Source organism: Falco peregrinus, chromosome 2, assembly GCF_023634155.1.
Source record: "Falco peregrinus isolate bFalPer1 chromosome 2, bFalPer1.pri, whole genome shotgun sequence".
Lineage (NCBI taxonomy): Eukaryota > Metazoa > Chordata > Aves > Falconiformes > Falconidae > Falco > Falco peregrinus.
Genome location: NC_073722.1, coordinates 41,029,157 through 41,049,934, shown reverse-complemented (window position 1 = coordinate 41,049,934; position 20,778 = coordinate 41,029,157). Strand labels below are relative to the sequence as shown.

Sequence of the window (20,778 nt, the reverse complement as noted above, 5' to 3'; positions counted from 1 at the left end):
ATAAACTTCACTGCTAATGCAAGCAGATAGTCCCTCTGCAGTGCAAGTATCCCGCCCATCCCTCTGGATGAGGATTCCTACCTGGAGCAGCCCTCTCACCAAAAACATTCCCTTTGGCTTTCAGACCCTTGTATAGCAAGACATTTTTATTTGGTGGAACACAAAAAGGACTTACACATATGGTTTAATGTTTTGAACAAGAAGGAATTAAGATAGCCAGCCACCAAACCTCCCGAACACGAGCGTAGACTTTTGAAACTTGAAGTTGAACTGATCTGGACACCAGCTGCAATGACAATGGAGGCAGCAGGAACACTCATGTGATGGGAGTAGCCTTTAATTAGCTTGTAATATGGACAGGCTGAATGCATGACCTCCAAAAGAGAGGCCATTGCCCGTTAACATCCAAATGTTAGCCCATCAAACCAAGTCAAGTCGTGTAGGTAAACCCAAGAGGACAATTCCAACCATTTGCCATCACCTTTCCCTGTAATGTCTTTTTTTATATGCTTTCCAGACTTACCTGGAAATGGAGAACATGCATTTATGTTGAAGTTGATAACGAAGAGCGTAGGCTGAGGAAGTGTTGAGTGTTGTCATTTACTTTCCTTTTGTGTTGGTTGGACAACTCAGATCAGGACCCTCTGATCTAAGCAGGAGGGCTCTTAGATCGAATGGGTAATTATTTGTTAAAGTGTGAGAATTTCCATTATGATTAAGCCGTAAGATAGCCATCTTGTTTTAGTAAATTAGAATGGCTGTTACCAACAGCAGGCCGTCAGACAGGCAGATCTGGGCATAAAATTCTATATCGCAAATTGCTAGGGAAAGGCACTGGCAGATCGGAGCTGAGTTTTCCAATCAAGGCTTTCTTTAGGATGTTTTCAGTCGAAGCTGCTGCGTTTGTGATGCCCTTTACCAGTATATGCTGTAACCACCAGCCTGATGGCTATTTGGGGGTGTGCTTGCCTCTTGCAGCTGTTCTGATTTTTGTGAAAAGCTAGGGGGGTTTTTTGAGCAGCATTTCAGACCTTGGTCATTCTTCTTCCAAGCTGCTGCCTGCAATTTGGCCGGAAGTCAGCCTCTCTCTTCCTTAGTATTTATGTGAAATGGATGCTGTTGCCTGCTGCAGGAAAGCCAGTCGTTGGATAAATGCTGATTCTGCATCTGAAATGGGGTTAGGAATATTCATCAGGCAAAGCTGGTATCGTAACCTGCATTTTCATATGCCTGGAGAGTGTTGCAAGCAATTAGACTGGTCTGATGGGATGGGTCCCTCTCCTCTCTCCCCTTCTCCCTCCCTTTCTCATTTTATCCTCTGCCTTCCTTCCCTCCTCCCCCAAAAAAGTGAGGAAGGAAGGGGAGAAAAGCAAAGTGACTTGCATGGATGGAGAGGAGGTGTAATTATGAGCACTGGGACCAATTTAAAAGTGGAAGATTTTGGAGAGACTCAGACTTACTTTGACATGTTGGGCTTTTTCGTAGAGGATAAAAGGAAAATAAACTAATTTATTCTGAAATTTTAATTCTTGTTTGGTATTAATCTATTTAATTAATGTAGTTAATAAATGCATATGTGCAGGGGAGAGAGGGGGACTGCAAATTGAAATGAAGGAATTTTCAAAAGGAAAGTCTTGATAGGAAAGGCTTCCTGGCAGTGAGATGTTTTGGGCTGCGGGGAGAAATAATATCCCAAGAGAAGAGGTGGAAACTCCATTGCTTTGGACTTTTGCAAGTGAGACTGGATGGAGTAATTTAGGAAGTTTCTTATAGGGAACAGTCTTTTGCTGCATGCTGGGTAGGACAAGATGATCTAATCGATCTCTTCCCTGTCCAGTTCATATGGTTTTCATTTCCTTCTGCTGAGAGGTGGGGAAGGGAGGTGGACTGGTGAGGAGTCTGGTGGTATTAGGGATTTGTCATTTGTTAGAGGGTTAATGTTTTTCTGGGCTGTGATTCTGCTACTCCAAAACATTTTAAATTAAAAAGGACTTTTTAGTCCCTGCTCTATTACTAGAGGAAGAAGGGTGTAACCATCTTAGCAATGATTGTTCTTCAGCTTTCCTGAAGCTGCAGTTGAGGCATCTCCCAAAACTCTTGTGTCAGTAGGGTGTCAGCTCTGGAGCTTAATAACTGGATTCTGTTTCACTGAGGTTTTAATAGTTTTTTCTTTGCTTTCACACACAAGAAATTGTGTTTCCTATTCGCTCCATGGTACAGAGCTCTGAGAACAGGTAAGAAACGGGGGCAGAACATAGCTGGCCATGAATGTTTTATTTCCCCTCTCTTCTAACCTTGGTCATCATACAGGTTGGTGTTGAGAAAACCTTTTGAAGCATGGTAGGATTTGACCTGCTTGTAATGCTAATTTTTGTGGCTAATAGCTCTTGATGTGTTGGGGCTGAATCATGGCTCTAAGGTTGCAAGTGGTCTACCACTAGCCTTATTTATCTACCAAGGTGGCTGCTGTTAATGTTGATGGGAAGAAAAGCAAGGCTATATGGCTTGGTATGAAATTCCAAGGAGGAATGGAGAGATCTGAGAATAATTTCTTACCTAGGAAGTGTGGCTTTGCAGCCAAGCTGGAAACGACGTGATGAAATGGTTGTAGGGCCTGGGAAGGGGGAAAGGATGGGAGAGTGGACTATGCACAACATGTAGGAAGAAGGTGGATTAAAGTTTGGTTTAGTGCTAAATGTGAAGGTTGTTCTTGGGAAAGGGATAGCTGGAGCAGGAAGGATGAGGACTGTAGAGCGTTGGATAAAGGAGCAACTTCAGTGTGGGTCTACGGTATGGTCAAGAAGTAGGATGCTGGGTTTGGGCATTCAGCCAAAGCCCAGCAGGGCTCATGTGGAAAGCCTGTACAAGGAAACCTTGTATTTTATCCCCAGCAGAAGGAAGATTACTCATTGCATCTCTGAAGAGTATGAGTAGCTCTCTGCCGGTGCTGGCTTCATGGTTATATTTGTTCTTGACACATAGGTGCATGCAAACCCAGTTTGCATGTGTCTGTTTTTGAGGCGATGCGAACTCTGATGTCCATCTTTATTTGGTTCTGTGCTATAGGGCTTATATTCTTTTGTTTCAAGAGCGAGAAATTGAACCACAGAGAGTGGGCGTGTCCATCTCTGGTGTCCTCTCCTAAGCAAAAGCCTGCAGAGACCTCCTCTGGATCCCTGCTTGTGAGCAGGATGGGCTCAGAACACGTCCATCACCTTACACAAATGCAAGGTCAGGTTGCTGATGGATCTGGTTTTCCCCTTGGAAGAGGAGATGGCTTTTCAGGGAAAAAGTTTGTTCTCCTTGACAGCTATTTTATCTCCCTGACAACTTTAATTCCTTCAGAATTCTCCCAGTGGTGAGGGACAATTGAAGTTGGATACTGCATAATCTCTGATCCCCTGGCAGTTCTGCATCACTCCTCTTGGCAGTGATTTGTAAATATTAATTTCCCCCAGTATTTTAGAGGACATTTTTATAGTCCCTGGCAGAAGGAGGAGTATTTTTCTGGGACTACTGTTGTATCGAATTTTGCTCCTTGTTTAAGATTTATATTAAACATAATAGCAACACCAATGGAAATGCAACTTTGGTGTTTTCCTCTTAAATTACCTGTTCACTTACAGTCTGGGAGGTGCAGCTTTGCTACCACTTGAGACCCAAAATATGAATATAACTAAAGATCACGTGGAAATCAACCATCCATTTTCTGCCCTCCTGTGTGAGGAACTGAGGTGTACAAAGAGAAAAACATTGGCAAATATACCGGAATTTAAAACTTGGCAGAAAATAATGAAGCAGTTGTGGGCTGCACATTGATCGCTTGCACAGGGCAGTGTGATTTTGGTGTCTTGCCTCAATTTAGCTAATTCTTAGCAGCATAATGGTAATTTCATGAAAGCTAAGTCAGTATCAAAACTGCACCACAATAAAGATAGATTATTTTTTTCCTGATAATGGTTTTGATCAGGATTTCCTTTTATCCTGCAATTTTTAAATAAATGGCCCAGTTGCTCTTTGCTTTTATTGTACTCAGGATATTATAAACTTAGATTGTTTTGTAAACCACTAATTTTAGACAGGTCTTGATGCTTATTATTCCCTGCATTGTACTTTTTTAATACCATGGCAGAGCCGCTGCAGAGAAACGGAAATCATCGGTGTCCTGAGATTTTTATGTCTAGACTGGATGAAGTGCAGGAAAACGCAGCCGGAGCAATTACCCCCCAGTCTTTTTTAAAGTCGCATTGCCTTCTTAATCCAAAATTCACAACTCATTCCCTTTGCCATAATATTAGGAAGCGGTAATTGGACAGAAATCATAAATGTACCTATACTGAATGAGTGTGAAATTAAAAGCAGCATTCCAAATCAGTAGCTATATATAATAGCCAACGTGGGGCATTACAGATACAACTGAGTTGCTAAGGCAGGGCTTTCCAATAGTGCCTTGTATAGCCCCGTATCGTCTAATTATTCCGCTTCAGTGTAAGTTAACAATGAAGAGAAGATAAAAGCTTGGCAACCCGTTTGCTTAGAGGGGTCAATTTATCCCAGCTCTTTGTAGGGCAGTGTAATTTTAGGCTTTTACACAGCGGATAACGCCATCCCCCCCGCAGCAACACTTGCTGCAGCACTTCCGTAAATAGGTCAGGAGAGGACGGCGTGGCGTACAGTGTGGAAAGCGATGCCAGAATCATACCTTGCTTAATGTGAATTATTTTTCTCTCGAAGAAAGTAAGATGGTTTTGTCCCTATTCACCCAGTTTGTAAAAAAAACTGGGTCAGTTGGACAACTGCTTGTGCCAGCAGTGTGTTTCGGTGTGCTACATTTGGGATGGGAAAGTTCACGGAGCCTGGGATTAACACTTTCTTCAGCAGCAGCAAGGAGTGATGTCTTTTTTTCCCCCAACAGGAACTTCTGAAATAATATATCGCAGGTGTTTCACCTTTCTGAACATTATTTGGATATACTGGGCTTGTTTGGCATGTATTGTAAACCTATAGTGGGGCTATGTATTGGCAACAGCACTTCTGGGGGGCCTTAGGTCTCATCTTTGGAAGCAGCTTAATCCCTGTGACATCCAAAAAGAAGGATCTCAGTTTTCTTTGATAACTTCTGTATTTTCCAATACTGCAACAAACTACAGCTGTTGGTTGTGCTCAAGGGTTTGGCAACGGTGGTAAAAGACACAGCAATAATGGGGTGAAGTTCCTCATTCCTCCTCACCCCACTGACAGGCTACTCATTACTCGAGGAGGAAACAGGAGGACTCTGGAAGGCAGAGCGTTGACAATCAGGTGCCAAGGTAAATATAGCCTGGGCCCTGCCTTTAACCGACTCGAGGCCATCATGATTACATGAGGAGTCCTGCTTGAAAACAGCTGGGATGATACAGCCCGAGGTTAATAGACAGCTTTGAACATCCGCGAGCAAGCGATGCAAAACCGTGGGAGCATTCTTCTCTCCCTCGGTATACGAGCAGGCAGCAGGCTGGGACCTGTCCTCCCGGAGCTGCTGAAGAGCACTTAGGATCAGAGCAGCACAAAGGATCCATTAAAAAAAAATAAATAATACACTTCTGTTTGCCTTACTGTGGATTTTGCTTCAGAAACCACACAGGAGATAGATAGACGTGTGGGGAGGTTACAAAGTTGCATTGGGAAACCTTTAGCTCTTCTTCCACACAAACCACAGGCATTGCTCGTGGGCATGGGATAGCCAAATGCCAGAGATGCTTTTCATTTTGCAGTCTTGATGAGGAAAAGGAAGGAAAAAAGGCCACTTCTGTTAGTCCACTTTGCAGGAATGCTGGGGCTTGGCTCAGCAGGGACTTAGCTCCTCGTTGTGGTTGCTTCGCTTCCTGAGTAGAGCTTCTTTCATCTAGTGCAACCAAAGGACTTCCAGGGTAGGACTTTAAATCAAATTTTCCTCTTCCAGTAAAACATGAGGGTCATTTGAGGATGACCAAGTGCAACAACACTAAGTAGGAGCAGAAGAAGGAGTTCACCCATTTATTTTGTCACCTAGTTCTCTCATTAATCCAAGCATAGGTCTTTTTTTCTCTCCTTCCTCTGCTTCTCGGCATCTTCTGCACTGGTACTCAGGTTACATGGCCAGAGGCTCCAGCAGTAAGGAGTGACCCCTTGATTTGCTGAGCTCCTGTACCTGTTAACATGTCTTCTTGATGCCACCTCTCCAGTTACTGCCCTTTCACATCAGACACTTGCCGCTCCTGCCCAGGAGCCTCCTTTGATCCTTGTGCTGCTTTCCTATATAAAATGAGTGGAAAGACACTGAATGGCAACTCCTTTGGTCTGGGAGACGGAAGGTGGGTGCACAGCAAGACACAAAATAATAGTGGTGCCATTATTCTTGCATGCTGGAAACAATAGCTGGCTCCCTGAAGCCAAAGCTTCTCTGCAGCAAGGATGTAGATGATGGTAAAGCCCAAAGACTGGGACTCAGGACACCTTGCTGTCCTTGGCTGCCCATGTCACCTGTTTCCAGGCTGGCTCCCTGACTCCCCAGCTCCCCATCATGGCAAGCAAGCAGATCCTCATACCATAGATATAGCTTGGGGAATACTTTGCATCAGGGACTGACTTGGTGTGAACAAGAGGCACTGGATTTCCCTTCTGATGCCCCACCAAGTCCTCTGGTTACTGCAGAGCTTGGGCAATTAAATGGCCCCATGTGCTCCTGTGCTTGTGTGACTCATGGTTTTACCTGCCAAGCTGTTAAACCCCCAATTTTGGTGTGCTGCATCACAGTTCTTGTAATATCTCAGGGCTTTTGAAATGGAAAAGCAAAAAATGCCCCACAGGAAGATGCTGTTGGGCCATGAGAATGTTTTGGGACTCGGGGACAAGCCAGGCACAGTGCTGGGCAGCAGGGGCAGAGCCTGCTCCAGATGGGCTGATCCTGAGCAGTGGGCTTGTTTCGAGGGGCTGGGGATCACTCCTTGGTGGATGCCTTTGTTGGGTAGATAGAGCTAGCAGAACCTCTTGACAAGCTAGTTAGTGTTTTTGTAGCTGAGTGTGCCATATGTAAAGGAGGATAGTGATGATTTGGCTTCCCTTCTCTACATGGATTGTAGAGCACTGACCATTTGAAGAGATCCAAAACAGCTGGAAATGATGCCTAAGCTCACCAGCAGCCTCAGAGCTGACTTCTACTGTTTGTCGTTGAAGCCAGTGAGAGTCATTTTGGGGAGGTGATATGCTAGAAGAGCCATATGAAGGTTTTGTGATGCAAATTCACAGAACCCCAGAGTGGTTGAGTGGGAAGGGACATCTGGTCCAACCCCCTGCTCAAGCAGGGCCACCCAGAGCCAGTTGCCCAGGACCATGTCCAGATGGCTTTTAAAGATCTCCAGGGATGGAGACTGATTCTGTGGGTTCTGTCTACATTAAAATGTCCCCACCACCACAATGAGACCTAAGCAGGAAAACTAGATGAGAAGAGAGAGAGCAAAGATGCTGAGGCACGTGAGAGGATGGTGGGACATTGGGTGCCCCTTTGGTGGGCAATCAGACCAGAAGCGCAGACCGTATTCCTAGTGGTTGTACTGATCATCTGAGATGCATTAGACCTGGCTGCCAAAAAAGAAAGACTTAACTCTTGTCTTCAGAAAGAGGGTGGGGACAAGTGTCAGCACCTGTAGCAAGTCTGCTACGGCAGCGAGGGCTGATGGGGAGCTGGGAGGGTGGTGAAAGGGCTGACGTGGAGCTTGTGTAGACCGATAGAGCCCCAGAATCCAAACTGGATGGATCCTGTTATCTCTTACAGTGGGGTCTCCTTTGAAGTACCCTGTAAGAGCAGGGATGGAAGACCACGTGCAGTTTCCACCTACAATTTTCACAGGATAAGCCAGCATCCTTTCCCAGTTTCAGACTAATTTTCATACCTAAAACATTATCATTTTGACAGAGGCGGGGTACGCTGCATTCATAAAGTGTGATTCATCTTTTATTTGTGATACCACGTAGAGGTCCCACAGAGCCAGGTCCTGCATCGAAAACTACTGGAGCATGTGCTGAGCAGAATTATGGTCCCTGCCCCAAAGAGCTGATACATACAGAGTAGTCCCATTGCATGGTGCCGTGAACGTGGGAGGGAGAAGGACCAGCGCATCCCTTTGTTGGTGAATCATCGCTTTTTGTTACTTTATGGCTGCTGCTTCTCTCATACAGAGATCTGCAGCTGAAGAAGGACGATGGATGGGAAGGGGGCTCTGTAGGACAGCAGAAATAACGTGGGAAGGCTCATACACACAGAGGTTTGCTGAGGAAAACCTTGTGTATTTTGGCATGGTGGAAGGAAGGCCACATCTGCCTCTGCATGATGTGTGACAGGGAGATGGTGGGCTGTCCTGGCTGTGGCGTCAGGGATGGGCACACCCTGATGGGAGGTCCCCATGAGTCGCTCCTCCTTCACCACTGAGCTGGTTCCACCTTCATGCCTGGACCTACTGAAGGAGCAGCTGTGCAACGCTGTGATGTGATGGAGTAAATCAGATGCTGAAATGTTCCCTTCTTTTCATACAATGCCAACAGAGCAGTGAACACCACGAAGACATTTATGGCTTTGGGATTTCTTTTCTACTTTCTCAGAGAGTTTTCTGCTGCTGAGATAAAACTATTGAGCCACAGCTTGAGAAATATAGCTTTCATAGCGTGAAAAGCTGCCCAGAGACATGGTGGAATCACCATCCCTAGAACTGTTTAAAAAACACACAGATGTAGGGCTTAGGGACATGGTTTAGTGGTGGCCTTGGCAGTGCTGAGTTAACAGTTGGACTTGATGATCATAAAGGTCTTTTCCAACCTAAATGATTCTATGAAATAAAATTATCTTAGACCCTCAAGCCATATCTTGTTGAATGGTTCCATCTGTTTGCTCCCCACCTTACTGGCGCAACTAAAGCCTTTGGGGTTGTTGCTGGAGATGACCTTTCTGTCTTCAGACTTTCTGCTGACCTTCCCAATGAGGAAACCAGCTCGCCAAGGCTGAGAGCATCCTTGCTTGGCAGTAGAGGTCCAGTTGGGTTTGAGTGCCTTTGGCACCATGTCTGATGCAGTTTGAGGATGACAGTTGATCCCAGGGCTGGGTGCATGGGTACCTGTCCCAGAAAGATGCTTGCAGGTGAGACCATCCACCTGGTCCTCAAACCTGAGATCCCAAGTCGGTTAGTTCCCTGCAGTGGTGAGCCAGGAAGGGGAGATGCCAACTGCACACTGTGTTTCTGGTAGCTCCTCTCTGACTTAATAGGAAAACACTGACCACAGAAAATGTATAATATGTTTTTTTCTCTGCATTTTCCTGAAATCTGTTGAATCACTTTGGCTGTAGAGGGAGGAGGGGTGATATGGGGGATGGGGAAGAAGAAATAATGGTGTCTGTTCAATGAAACTCCCCTAACAGACAGTTTGTGTTGTTTTTCACCCCTCCAAACATGCAGATCTGATCTGAAAATCCAGGGCTTAAAAGCACAGACGTTTAATCTGACACACAAACATGGCATCTTTCCAGCAAGTGAAACAGCTTTGCCACTGGTGAGTTTAGAGGAGCTAATCTGGGATGAGAAGAGTAAAAGCTGCTCAGCAACAGCTGCATCTTTGAACCGGGTCACCTGAAACTTTCCTTCCCTTCCCTCCAGGTGAAGGGGTCTTTCCCTTTGTAGTAAAGCAGCTTTCAGAGATGTTACTGCTTCTTGGGTCCCTTGAAGTGTCGTCTGGGGCAGGGGGAGAAGCAGTGGTGGGGATGTAAACCAGTCAGGGGCAGTGGCACTGTGTCGGATCTTGTGAGATGTTTTTTGTGGGTCTTATCGCCATGCCCAAATAGGTCAGGACGAAGACGGTATTGGATTAATTCTGTCTATACATAAATCTCATAGTCAGAGATGTGTTGGGGTGCAAGTTGGGATGGCTAGCCATTTATTTCTAACTCATTAATTTTAATTCCAGTCCACACCAGCAAGGATTACAAGTCACCCCACTGCTGGTGTTCCTTGCTTGACTCTTAATAAGTATCTCAGCATCCTGCCATTTATAACTGGTTCGTCCAGCTGCTTTAAGAGCACCCCACACCTGAAATGCCCTTCTGCTGCTAAGAAAGGCCACCTGGAAAGAGCAAGGGCTGCCCTGCTTTTGCCTGCTCTCTCCCTTTCTGGAGCATGTCTTTTCAAATGGTGCAAAATCTGCTTTAGAGGCTGAGCTGTGCCCGTTGTCTTTGCTGCCAATGTTAGAGCTGGGAGGCGGTCAAAATGGCACTCATGAGCATGCTGGCAGCCTCTGCAAAGTGGTGGCTGAGATACGGACGTTTTCCTTCAGCAAAGCAACTGGCAGGCACTTACAGCTAAACCCTTTCTTGTGTTGCTCTTGGGATAATTAATTGAGAATGAAGTTGCCACCACATTTTCCAAAGCCTCCAAATCTGCCTTTCCTATAGCTCGTGCTCTATGCCAGAGTCAGAGATGGAGACGAGTCAGCATCCACCCTTGTAAGTATACAAGCACTGGAGCACCAGGAATATAAAGAGGATAAAAAGAGATCCCATAACATCTGGAGACTTGTTTTTTAAAGCCAGCTAAATCGCACCCAGAACCTGTAGGATGCCTGTAAAGCTGTGGGAAGAGAGGAACAGAGGTTGGTTGGAGACCCAGTGCAAGCACTCTGTCATGGGGCTCATGTTTACATTAAGGCACTTCTGGAATTGATGTCTAGATTATGAAATTATTTGGAGATAGTGCTTTTGAGAACAGTGCCCTAACAAGAAGGTATTAAGGCAGAAATGAACACAAATAACCCTGTACTCAACTGACTACTCATAACATCCCTCTTGCTTTGTGTATGTGTTAGATGTTGCCCTTTTTCCATCTGTAGGACTCTGTTTTCAACCCTTGTGCACTTCCCAAAATGACATCTACTTTTCTCCCTCCTGTTTGGTACATCCCTGCATTTTGTTACAGCAACATTGCAGGGGGGTCTTCAGCTGAGCATCCCTCTTTCTTCTCGCACCCCACAGCTATACAAGCACCGGATGGCTTGGGGCGCAACAGCACTCGCTTGAGATAAACCAGACCCAGAGATAAATCACCTAGAAATGCTCAGCATCTGATTTCAGGCAGGGCACAGATTGAAGATGGATGTGTGTCATGAAGGATTGGACTTGATTGGACTGGATTTGATTTGAACTAAGGGGAACAGAGGGAACCTGGGCCAGGTTGGACCCTGCTCTTCAGCAGGCTGCATTTCATGGAGCCAAAATTGATGACACCAAGCTGAGTGGTACAGGTGACTCACGTGAAGGAAGGGGTGCCGTCCTGAGGGACCTTGACAGGCTTGAGAAGTGGGCGCTTGTGAACCTTATCAGACTTGACAAGGCCAAGTGCAAGGCCCTGCAACTGGTTTGAGGCAATGCCCAGTATCAGTGCAGACTGGGGGATGAAGGGATTGCGAGCAGCCTTGCAGAGAAGGACTTGAAGGTACTGGTGGGCAAAAAATGACCCAGCAATGTGTGCTCGCAGCCCAGAAAGCCAACCATCAAGGGAGGGGGCTCTGTCCCTCTGCCCTGCTCTGGTGAGACCCCCCTGCAGCGCTGCCTCCAGCTCGGGGGTCCTCAGCACAGGAGAGATGTGGAGCTGTTGGAGCGGGGCCAGAGGGGACCACGGGGATGGTCAGAGGCTGGAGCAGCTCTGCTGTGGGGACAGGCTGGGAGAGTTGGGGGGGTTCAGCCTGGAGAAGAGAGGGCTCCAGGGGGACCTTAGAGCAGCCTCCCACTACTTAAAGGGGACTTCTAAGAAAGACAGAGCAAGGCTATTTACCAGGGTCTGTAGTGACAGGACAAGGCGCAATGGTTTTAGACCGAAAGGCTGGGCATAAGAAAGAATTTTTTTATGATGAGAGCAGTAAGGCACTGGCACAGGCTGCCCAGAGCAGCTGTAGATGCCCCATCCCTGGCAGTGTCCAAGGCCAGGTTGAACAGGGCTTGGAGCAACCTGGTCTAGTGGAAGGTGTCCCTGCCTGTGGCAGGGTGGTGGAACTAGATGGTCTTTAAGGTTCCTTCCAACCCAAATGATGCCATGATGCTATGAAAAAGAGATGAGTTTATTAGGCTGGACCACTGTGCCACCAATGCAGTCTTGGTCTTCAGCAACAGACTTTGTCTTGTATTTGTGCAGTGACAAACTGCTACAGAAAGCACTCTCTGTTGTTGTGTGTGAGCTCCTGTACCATTTAATGCCTGGTTAGGGGGCTCTCTTATTTAACAGCAATACTGAGGAGCCTTCTGTGTATTATGCTCCTAGTGAGGGCGTGATGGAAATGGGTGTTTTTGTAGGAAAGCTGCTTTTCAAAGCCTTTTGAAAATGCTGGGACAGCAAAGACTTTCAAAGATGGTGATGTCTCGGTTGCTATCCACTGCATTGCTATTGAAATGAAAATATTTAACCTGAGTGCTCCGTCATTCTGGATGGGTTTGAAATTAATTTAAATTAGCAGAATTTTGGTAGCTGTTTGGCCTATGTGCCTAATACAGGGGGATTTGAGCTCTGTCAGAGCCTCTTAATGTTTATTTGAATATCACTGAAATCTAAGTGACACAAGGTAATATTTAATGCTTGCTCAGGGAGACCTTGTTTATTGGCAAAAGAACAGAATGGGTCATAAAAACTGAATTGCACTATTACCTTGACTCTGTTCGGTCATGGTTCACCCCCTGCCCTTGCTGGAGCAAGACATGAAGCTCAGGACCACAGAGGTTGGAGCAGTGTGTGGGCTTAGGTAGAGCATCGCTTGCTGCAAAGAGCAGCATACTCCAGCCGTCGGCTTTCGTTTAAGGTCCGCTATGTGATACTCATATTTTAAATGCCATCCTGGAGGGAAAAACACAACAAGGCTGCGTGTCAGGTTATTTTCCTCTGTCCAAGTCCTAATCCTCTCCCATATTTTTTTATATAGGGTGGCACCGGGATTCCCAGCTACCCGGCTGCGCCCCCAAAAAAAGTCTGATTTAAACCTTAGCAACAGGGTATTTTTGTTTAGATTGTATTTATTGTCCTGTGAGAGTCATTGTTCTCTCCCATGCCTTGACCGTTCTGAAGGCTGATGATAAAAGCCCTCACTGACAATAATACAGTTGAGTTCAGCCTTTTGTTGGGAGATTAAAATAGAGAATTAATTGTAACATGGAAGGGCTAAAGGTTAGTCGTCCCAGGCTGTTGTTTAATCACTTTAAGGATAAGAAAAGGCATTTTAAGTTTTTTATTTTTTTTTTCAGAACTACTGGGCATTAGGTTTTGTGTTGGTATTGCAGGGGCTGCAGGAGCTTATGGCCACCCTGTTGTTTAAGACTAGGATTGTTTCAGTTCACATAATCTTGTGTCAGCAAGAAATAGGTTTATAGCAAAGACAGTAGGTTTATGATAGTTTTACAGCAATATATATATATAAAATAGATTTATGATATTGGGTTTATATCTATATATGTAAAAAATATATATAAATGTATATATAATAATTTTATAGCAGCAGCAGTGATAGAAGATTCCTAGCCTGTTAGTGTGGCTCTAAAACCTGTGTCTACAGCATCGCTTCTTGAACAAGGACACCCCTCTTGGGCATGGGAGATGGAAAGGAAAATAGATGAAAAAAAGATGGATGGAAAAAATAGATGGAAAATAGATGGGAAAAAAAGATGGAAAGTGGAAGCAGAGCCACTGAAGCCAAACAGAGTTTGGTCCTTTTTCAGGAGCGTGGGCTGATGAGGAGAAATGTTTGGGAGACTGATCTGCCCAAAATGCCAACAGCGTAAATGATAATGGGGATTGCCCCCAAACTCTGCTGGCTCTGAAATCCTTTTCTTGCTGCCGATGTTTTGGCTGCTCTCTGGGCACAGGCTCCTTTCTGCCGGGATATTTCTGTTGCCAGTGAACTTCCTGTTCACATCAGCATCTTGAAAAGCTTCCCATCCCTCCTCGTAGACAGCCTCTCTCCCCAGCTGCTCTTACCTGCAGTCCCTGTAATTGGCAATAATTTCCCTAATTGCTCACAAAAGCAGATGTTCTCTCTGTGGTCGCATTGAACTGGCTTATACAGTACTATATACATGAGCACACAGCATTAAAGGACTAATTCCTGTAAATAAGCCTATTAAAAGGTTAGAAATAATGCCTCCAACTAAACCATCAACAGCAGCTGAATTCCGCTTGTTTTATTAATTTGTTATTTGTAATGTGGTAATCCCTGTCTGCTCGGGACTGGGATGCCGTCGTGCTTGGTCTGTTGCTCTTACGTTGTGTTTAAAGGATGTCTTAGCATATGAGATCAGCCCTTTGCATTGTTTCCAGCTAATAAATCACATTTGTAGGTAATTAACACTACACCTAACATATCCCCAGTACTACTGGTGAGCGGGAGGAGCGACTGGTTCATGCAGTCGATAGCTGAGGGACTGTCCTTTCAAGGCTTTAGGTGATACTGCTAAAGAAAATAAGTAATCTTAATTTTCCTGCCTCAAAGTTGGGGGGAAAAACGTTTTCCCAGTTCTTCAAGTGCAGCACTTTGCTTTTCACCCTTCATGAGGAAAGAGTTATCGACAGCTGTGCAGCACCAATCCTGAGGCAGCCTCGGGAAAAGCCCTTACATGAGTCATCAGCTTAATTGCCAGCATTAATTCCCTGCACTGTCTGAACCAGGTGTAATTAGGCTATGGGAGGGTAATTGCTAGAAGCTCCATCCAGTGGTGGGGGTAGCATTGCCTTCTGGAAAGCCCTTCCGTGCTTTTGGACTGTCCTTTGCTGGTGGGTGCCATCAGCTCTTGCTGTGGATGTGAAGTTCCCGTTGCCTGTGCTACAGGGAGGGCACAGCCCTGCAGCATTCAGAGGCTTTTCATATATTTATATATTTTTTTTTTTTCCTCAGGTTATTTCTATTCATTTAAGAACTAGGGACTGGAATGCTTTCTATAAATTGGGATGACCAAAGAGTGATTGTTTCTCTTCTTATTTTCTGGTGGGTCCCATATGATCTACAATTGCTCCAGCTTTTAATATCTCCAGCAACTGCATTGGAGCTCGCAGTGTTGCATTTTGATCCAAATTTCACCTGCAACCTGAATGAGAGCTTCAGCAGCCGTTCCCACTGCTTTACAAATAAGATGCAGCTTGTTTCCATGATAGCCTTTGGCTGGGCAAAAGAATCTTACAAAACCGGCATCCTTGGTGCCAGCCAGGTGGTAGCTGAAGTCTCTAGGTCACCTTCAGCTGATGATTCTGTTTCCCACTTTGGACTTTTACATTTTACTTGCCTAAAGCTTTCTTACTGCTAGCAGGGGAGAACTTTTCTCTCTCTTTCTTGGACCAAAATTTTAGCTCAAGCTTCTGAAATCCCTTATGCTGACAAAGAGGGGTATAAAGTCACAGCCCAGAAGCTTTGCTGCGTGTCTGGGTCAGGGCACCACAGCCTGATAGTCTGGGACTGGAACATGCTGGCACTGCTTGGCTCCTGCCCTTCCCCAGGACAAACCAGAAGCTGTGCCTGAGCTCAAGGAACAACTTTCACCAGCAATTTGTTTTTCAGCCTTTGCATCTCTTTCAGAGGTGATGGCTCCCGGTTCTTATCAGTGGATCTGGCTGAAGTCAAGCTGCTGGGTTCTGTGTCTTGTGGCAGCCCTGGATGATGGAAAAATGCAGAATCTGCCATTGCATTAATGAATATTATAGGCTATTATCTCAGTTTTGGTCCTTGGCCCCACTTGTTTAGCACCATTTCATCCTCTTGGAGATTCATCATCCAATGAGAATGGAAAAACTAAGGTGTTTTGATGAGCTGACTTTTTAAAACATCATGGCTCTGGATTTGCAGCTCCAGAAATACCGGTCAGGCCATTTTCCTCTCACCTGGAAATAAGCTCCAGTATCTTATTTGTAGATTGTGTTGAAAAACACTTGTGTCTGGCAGCACAACTGCTCCCAGTCAGACTTTTCAGCTTGAAGCCTTCAGCAGAAGACATGCCTCCAAATGCTTCTGGCATTCGAATAAAAGCCAAGAAAGGAAAACGCTTTCAGCGCTGGTTCCCCACGTGTGATTTGGTTTTTTTCTCTGGCAAACTGCAACAGAAACACAGTTAATGCAAGATGCAGGGGATGCAGCCTTGGTCCCACTCTGGCTATTACCATTTGTACATCACGCTTGACCCTTTTTTTCCAGTCTAATACATGCAAATATATGTAAAGAGTAAAGACTGTTCCACCGGGTCTTGCACATTCATTCAGAGAGAAGGAAAACAAGCTGAATTTACAGGGAATTTGCAAGCTCTATTTGAAGACCCATATATAAAAAAACCCGAGCAGCAGCTGGCGGCAGTGGACGGTGCTGACCGAGGCGATGCTTTCTGGCGTCTTTATTTTCCCTGCGCTTGCAATCATAATGTCATTAATATGGAGCTTTTTGAGAACTGGAGTATATCCTAATTAGCAGCCTCTGATTTTTTTTCTAGTTTCATAATCAGTGATCTTGGCTACACCAGAAGTGTTACTGTGGCAACAGGGCTGAACTGAGCAGCGGTGCAGAATTACTGCAGGTAAATTGGTGATTTTACAGATCCACGGCACTTTCTTAGCTCAGGGGCTGCTCCGTGGGACGGGCTGGCTGATCCCCGCACCCTACAGGTGTCCCAGGCGGATTTCAGGGTAAGCACAACCAGCGATTAAGCTGCATGACCGAACGCATGCTTTTTAATTGGAGCTTAGCCTCTGTAATGAGATTTTAAGGCTGTCATGCGAATGATCCCCTCCGACACCTTTGTTTTAAGTAGGATGCTCCCTCTCCCCAGCTTGGTCGTGGCTTGGAGCTGGGACTTCGTTTCGGTCCTGCAGAAGGGGCTGAGCCCCAAAGCTGGGCTTAATTTTTCATGGGTTTTTTTGTTTTGGTTTGGGTTTTTTTGGTGTTTTTTTTAAACCTTGTTTCTCCTCCCCACGTACCGTTTGCTTGCTCTCCGAAAGGCATCGTGCTAGGTCGGGATGTTGTTATGCTAAATAATGGCCATGCTTCATCCTGACTCCTCAATCAAAAGCAACCAGTCCTTGTCATAGCTGGTGTGTGAACTGCACTCATGTTTTCTTTGTACATGTTACGAAATGATGCCTGGGACAAAGAAGAGGGGACACTCTAAAATGGAATATTTAAAGAAATACATTCCTATATGACTTCTTTTTTTTTCTAAATTACTAATTCATTATTTTGAATAATGAGTTGAACCAGCCTCTCTTGTGCCTCTCAGGCGGTTGCTTTCTGCTTCCTAGTGCTGTGTTGCAGCTACAATGCCCATCCCGCAGGGGAAAGCACACCAGGAGACCATGGGGTTTTGCCTCATACTACTCAGGGGTTTTTACAAGCTCTGGGGGTGTTGCTTCAGCAGATGCATTTTGATTACCCCAGAAGGAGGTCTCATCTCCCTCTCCCCTTTGTGACAGCTCCTGCCGCCCCACCATCCCTCATCAGCCTGGCCTGCAGCGAAACCTTTCACCCCCAGCACCTTCCTCCTGGTCGAGGCTCAGAGTCAGTCTTTCATCTTCATCCTCCCTGACCTGACATCTCCCTTGGGCATGGCCCACTGCTCTTCTGTCTTAGAACCTCGCCTTCTCCCAGTTATTACCTGTCCCACCTTGACACTCCTTGATGACATGTCCTTTAGGAAACACTCTCCAGCTGGTCATTCTCCATTGCTACAGCTCCAAGAAGTTTTTCATCCCCTTCTGTCTCCCTGCACAACTTATTCCCCAACCCATCGCAGTTTATTCTGCAAAAGCTGCAAGAGCAACTGGCACATGCTGCCATGATCAGACAGCCATGGCACCAGCAGAAAAGAGTGGCTGAGGGCAAATTAAACCCATCCTAATTATGACAGTTATTAAGAAAGTTATTATTAGGAAAATAATGGGACACATTTGTAGCTCTTCCCCTCCAAGGCACTTGGGCAGCTTCCAGATGGTGACTCTGCTTGCTGTGCCGGCAGTGTGGCCATGAGTGCCTGTCCATGCAGCTTGATAGGCAAGGACTGGACATGACTGGGTGCCTTGGTCTTGGACGTGCCACTGATCTGCCCCTGGCATAGCTGGGGATGGAGCCTACATCTCCTGGCTCTTACTTTTGTATTGTCAGCGTGAGACCATTGAGTTTCTATGCTCTGTCTTAGTTTTTAAACATACGGAGAGAGATTTCTTTCCTAAAAGCAAGGCAATACAGAAAACTACGATCTGACCTGCCACAATTGCAGAGGACAGATACCCACCATCAACATTACTGTGCCTCTCTAGGACCATGAACTATTGCATGTCTGGAATACTTAAGCATCCATGTTCATTAGTGTTTGTCTCTGGTTTTCTGCTTAAAACCTCATCAGTTTAGTTTTCCTGTCTCCTAACTGGGATAACAATTCCCTAGTCTCAGTGCTTTTTGAGGAGGCTCTCTTACCAGTCTTTGAGATGCTCCAAGCTCCTTTAGGGAAAGCTGTAATGGACTTCTTTCCTCTGAGCAGCATTTGTCTCTTCGTTAGTGGCTCCTGGGGGAGGGTCGTCTCGTACATGGCAAAGGGCTGTCATGGTTTGCAGTAACTAGTGCTTGTTCACTGAAAACCAGCGTAGAGCTGAAGGGACACTGGTGAGATCCCAAGATACATCCTGCGCAATGTAGGGATCTCCTTCTCAGTGCTGGATGCTTACTCCACTATGAGCTTAAATCCCAGCAAGTTTGCCTTCTGAAAAGTTTGTAGGATAGTAAGGTACAGAATCTCAGGGTGGCTGAGGTTGGAACCTTTGAGGTCAACTGGTCCAACCACTGCTCAGGCAGGGCCACAGAGCCAGCTGCCCACAATTGTGCCCAGACAGATTGGGAAGATCTCCAAGGATGGAGACTCCACAACCTCCCTGGGAAACCTGTGCCAGTGCTCAGTCACCCTCGCACACTCAAAACGTGTTTCCTGATGTTCAGAGGGACCCTCCTGGGTCTCAGTTTGTGCCCACGGCCCCTGGTCCCGTCACTGGGCGCCACCGGCAAGAGCCTGGCTCTGTCCTCCTGGCAGCCTCCCTGCAGGTGTTCACAGACACCGAGATCCACCCCGAGCCTTCTCTTCTCCAGGCTGAGCAGCCCCAGCTCCCTCAGCCTTTCCTCACAGCAGAGATGCTCCGGTCCCTTTGCTGGACTCTCTCCAGCCTGTCCCTGTCTCTCTTGTACTGGGGAGCCCAGCACTGGTCCCAGCGCTCCAGGTGTGGCCTCACCAGCACCGAGCAGAGAGGAAGGATCACCTCCCTCGGCCTGCTGGCAACGCTTTGTCTGACGCAGCCCAGGACACCTCTGGCCGCCTTTGCAGCAAGGGCACGTTGCTGGCTCAGGGACAACCTGGTGTCCACCAGCCCCCCAGGTCCTTCTGTGCCAAGCTGCTGCCCAGTGGGGTGGCCCCCAGCACGTGCCGGTGCCTCGAGTTGTTCCTCCCCAGGGGCAGGACTTTGCACTTTGCCTTGTTGAACTTCATGAGGTCCCTGCTGGCCCATTTCTCCAGCCTGTCAAGGTCCCTCTGGATGGCAGCATGACCCTCTGGTGTATCAGCCACTCCTCTGTTCGGTGTCATCAGCAAACTCGTTGAGGGTGCACTCTGCCCCATCTTCCAGATCATTAATGAAGCTGTTAAGCAGGACTGGACCCACCAAGTTATTCTTAACTGTGGTCTTAAATGTCCTTGCAAATATTTCTGAATTAATGAAACCTGCGTCATTCACTTATGGAGTAAAAAAGCCAATTTGGGAGCCTTTTCATGGTAAATCAGGATGAAGCACAGGGATTTCCAGTTTTTGGCAGCAGAGGTAGAAAGGGAGCTTGGGGAACCTCCTTCCAGCTTCTGGCTGGTGAACACCTGATCCTCTACATCCACCCACGACAGTTTCACACACATTGCTGCTACCAGTGTGTGCTTTGAGAGCCTGCGTGATCAGCATGGGATAGACTAACACCTCACTAAAGATGATATCCATGTGAAAGACTGATGCTGGTTCAGGCCAGCAGTTTTTAACATCATCCTAATGGTGCTAGATATTTCTGGCTGCCCAGAAAGCCAGGTGGTGGTAGGGTCGGGTTCCCTCCATGCACGTATGATGGGGTTGCTCTTTGAAAGAGGACTGCACTCGCCTGTTGGACTGAAGGCCTTGGAGATGGTTGGAGGGCTGGCGCATCTCTGCTGTGAGGAAAGGCTGAGAGAGTTGGGATTGTTCAGCCTGGAGAGGAAGAGGTTCCAGGAGACATTATTGTGGCCTTTCAGTACTTAAAGAGGGCTTGCAAGAAAGACTGAGAGAGACTTTCTGCTGGGGCCTGTAGTGACAGCACATGGTGCAATGGAGCACATGGTGCAATGGTTTTAGACTGCAGGAAGGTAGGTTGAGGTTGGATGTATGGAAGAAATTTTTTATGAGTGTGGCGAGGCACTGGCACAGGCTGCTCAGGGAAGCTGTGGATGCCCCATCCCTGGCAGTGGCCCAGGCCAGGCTGGACGGGGCTTGGAGCAGCTTGGGCTGGTGGGAGGTGTCCCTGCCCATGGCAGGGGAGTGGAACTAGGTGATTTGTTGAAGGTTGGGCAGGTGGAGAAAAAAACCCAGGCCTTTACCGCAGGCTTGTCCTCCTCCTCATGCGCCACTTGTTACAGTGGCTGTCACTCATGTGAAAGCCGCCTGTTTATTTAAAAGGAAAAAAAAAAAAAGAAGAAGTGGATGTTCAGAAAGGGTGAAT

At 46.5% G+C, this 20,778-nt stretch overlaps 1 protein-coding gene across 6 annotated transcripts in view; it reads left to right on the top strand.

The window, feature by feature from the left end:
* PTPRA (protein tyrosine phosphatase receptor type A) overlaps positions 1-20,778 on the top strand; it is a 133,930-nt gene that overhangs the window by 72,954 nt on the left and 40,198 nt on the right. Inside the window, exons 2-3 of one of the 6 annotated variants that reach the window (XM_055794031.1) lie at positions 14,926-15,015; positions 16,502-16,585. The exons of 4 other annotated variants lie outside the window; for them this stretch is intronic. The gene's annotated coding sequence lies outside the window, so the exon portion shown is untranslated. The remainder of the gene's footprint in view (positions 1-14,925; positions 15,016-16,501; positions 16,586-20,778) is intronic. One more of the 6 variants, XM_055794030.1, reaches the window with a different exon arrangement.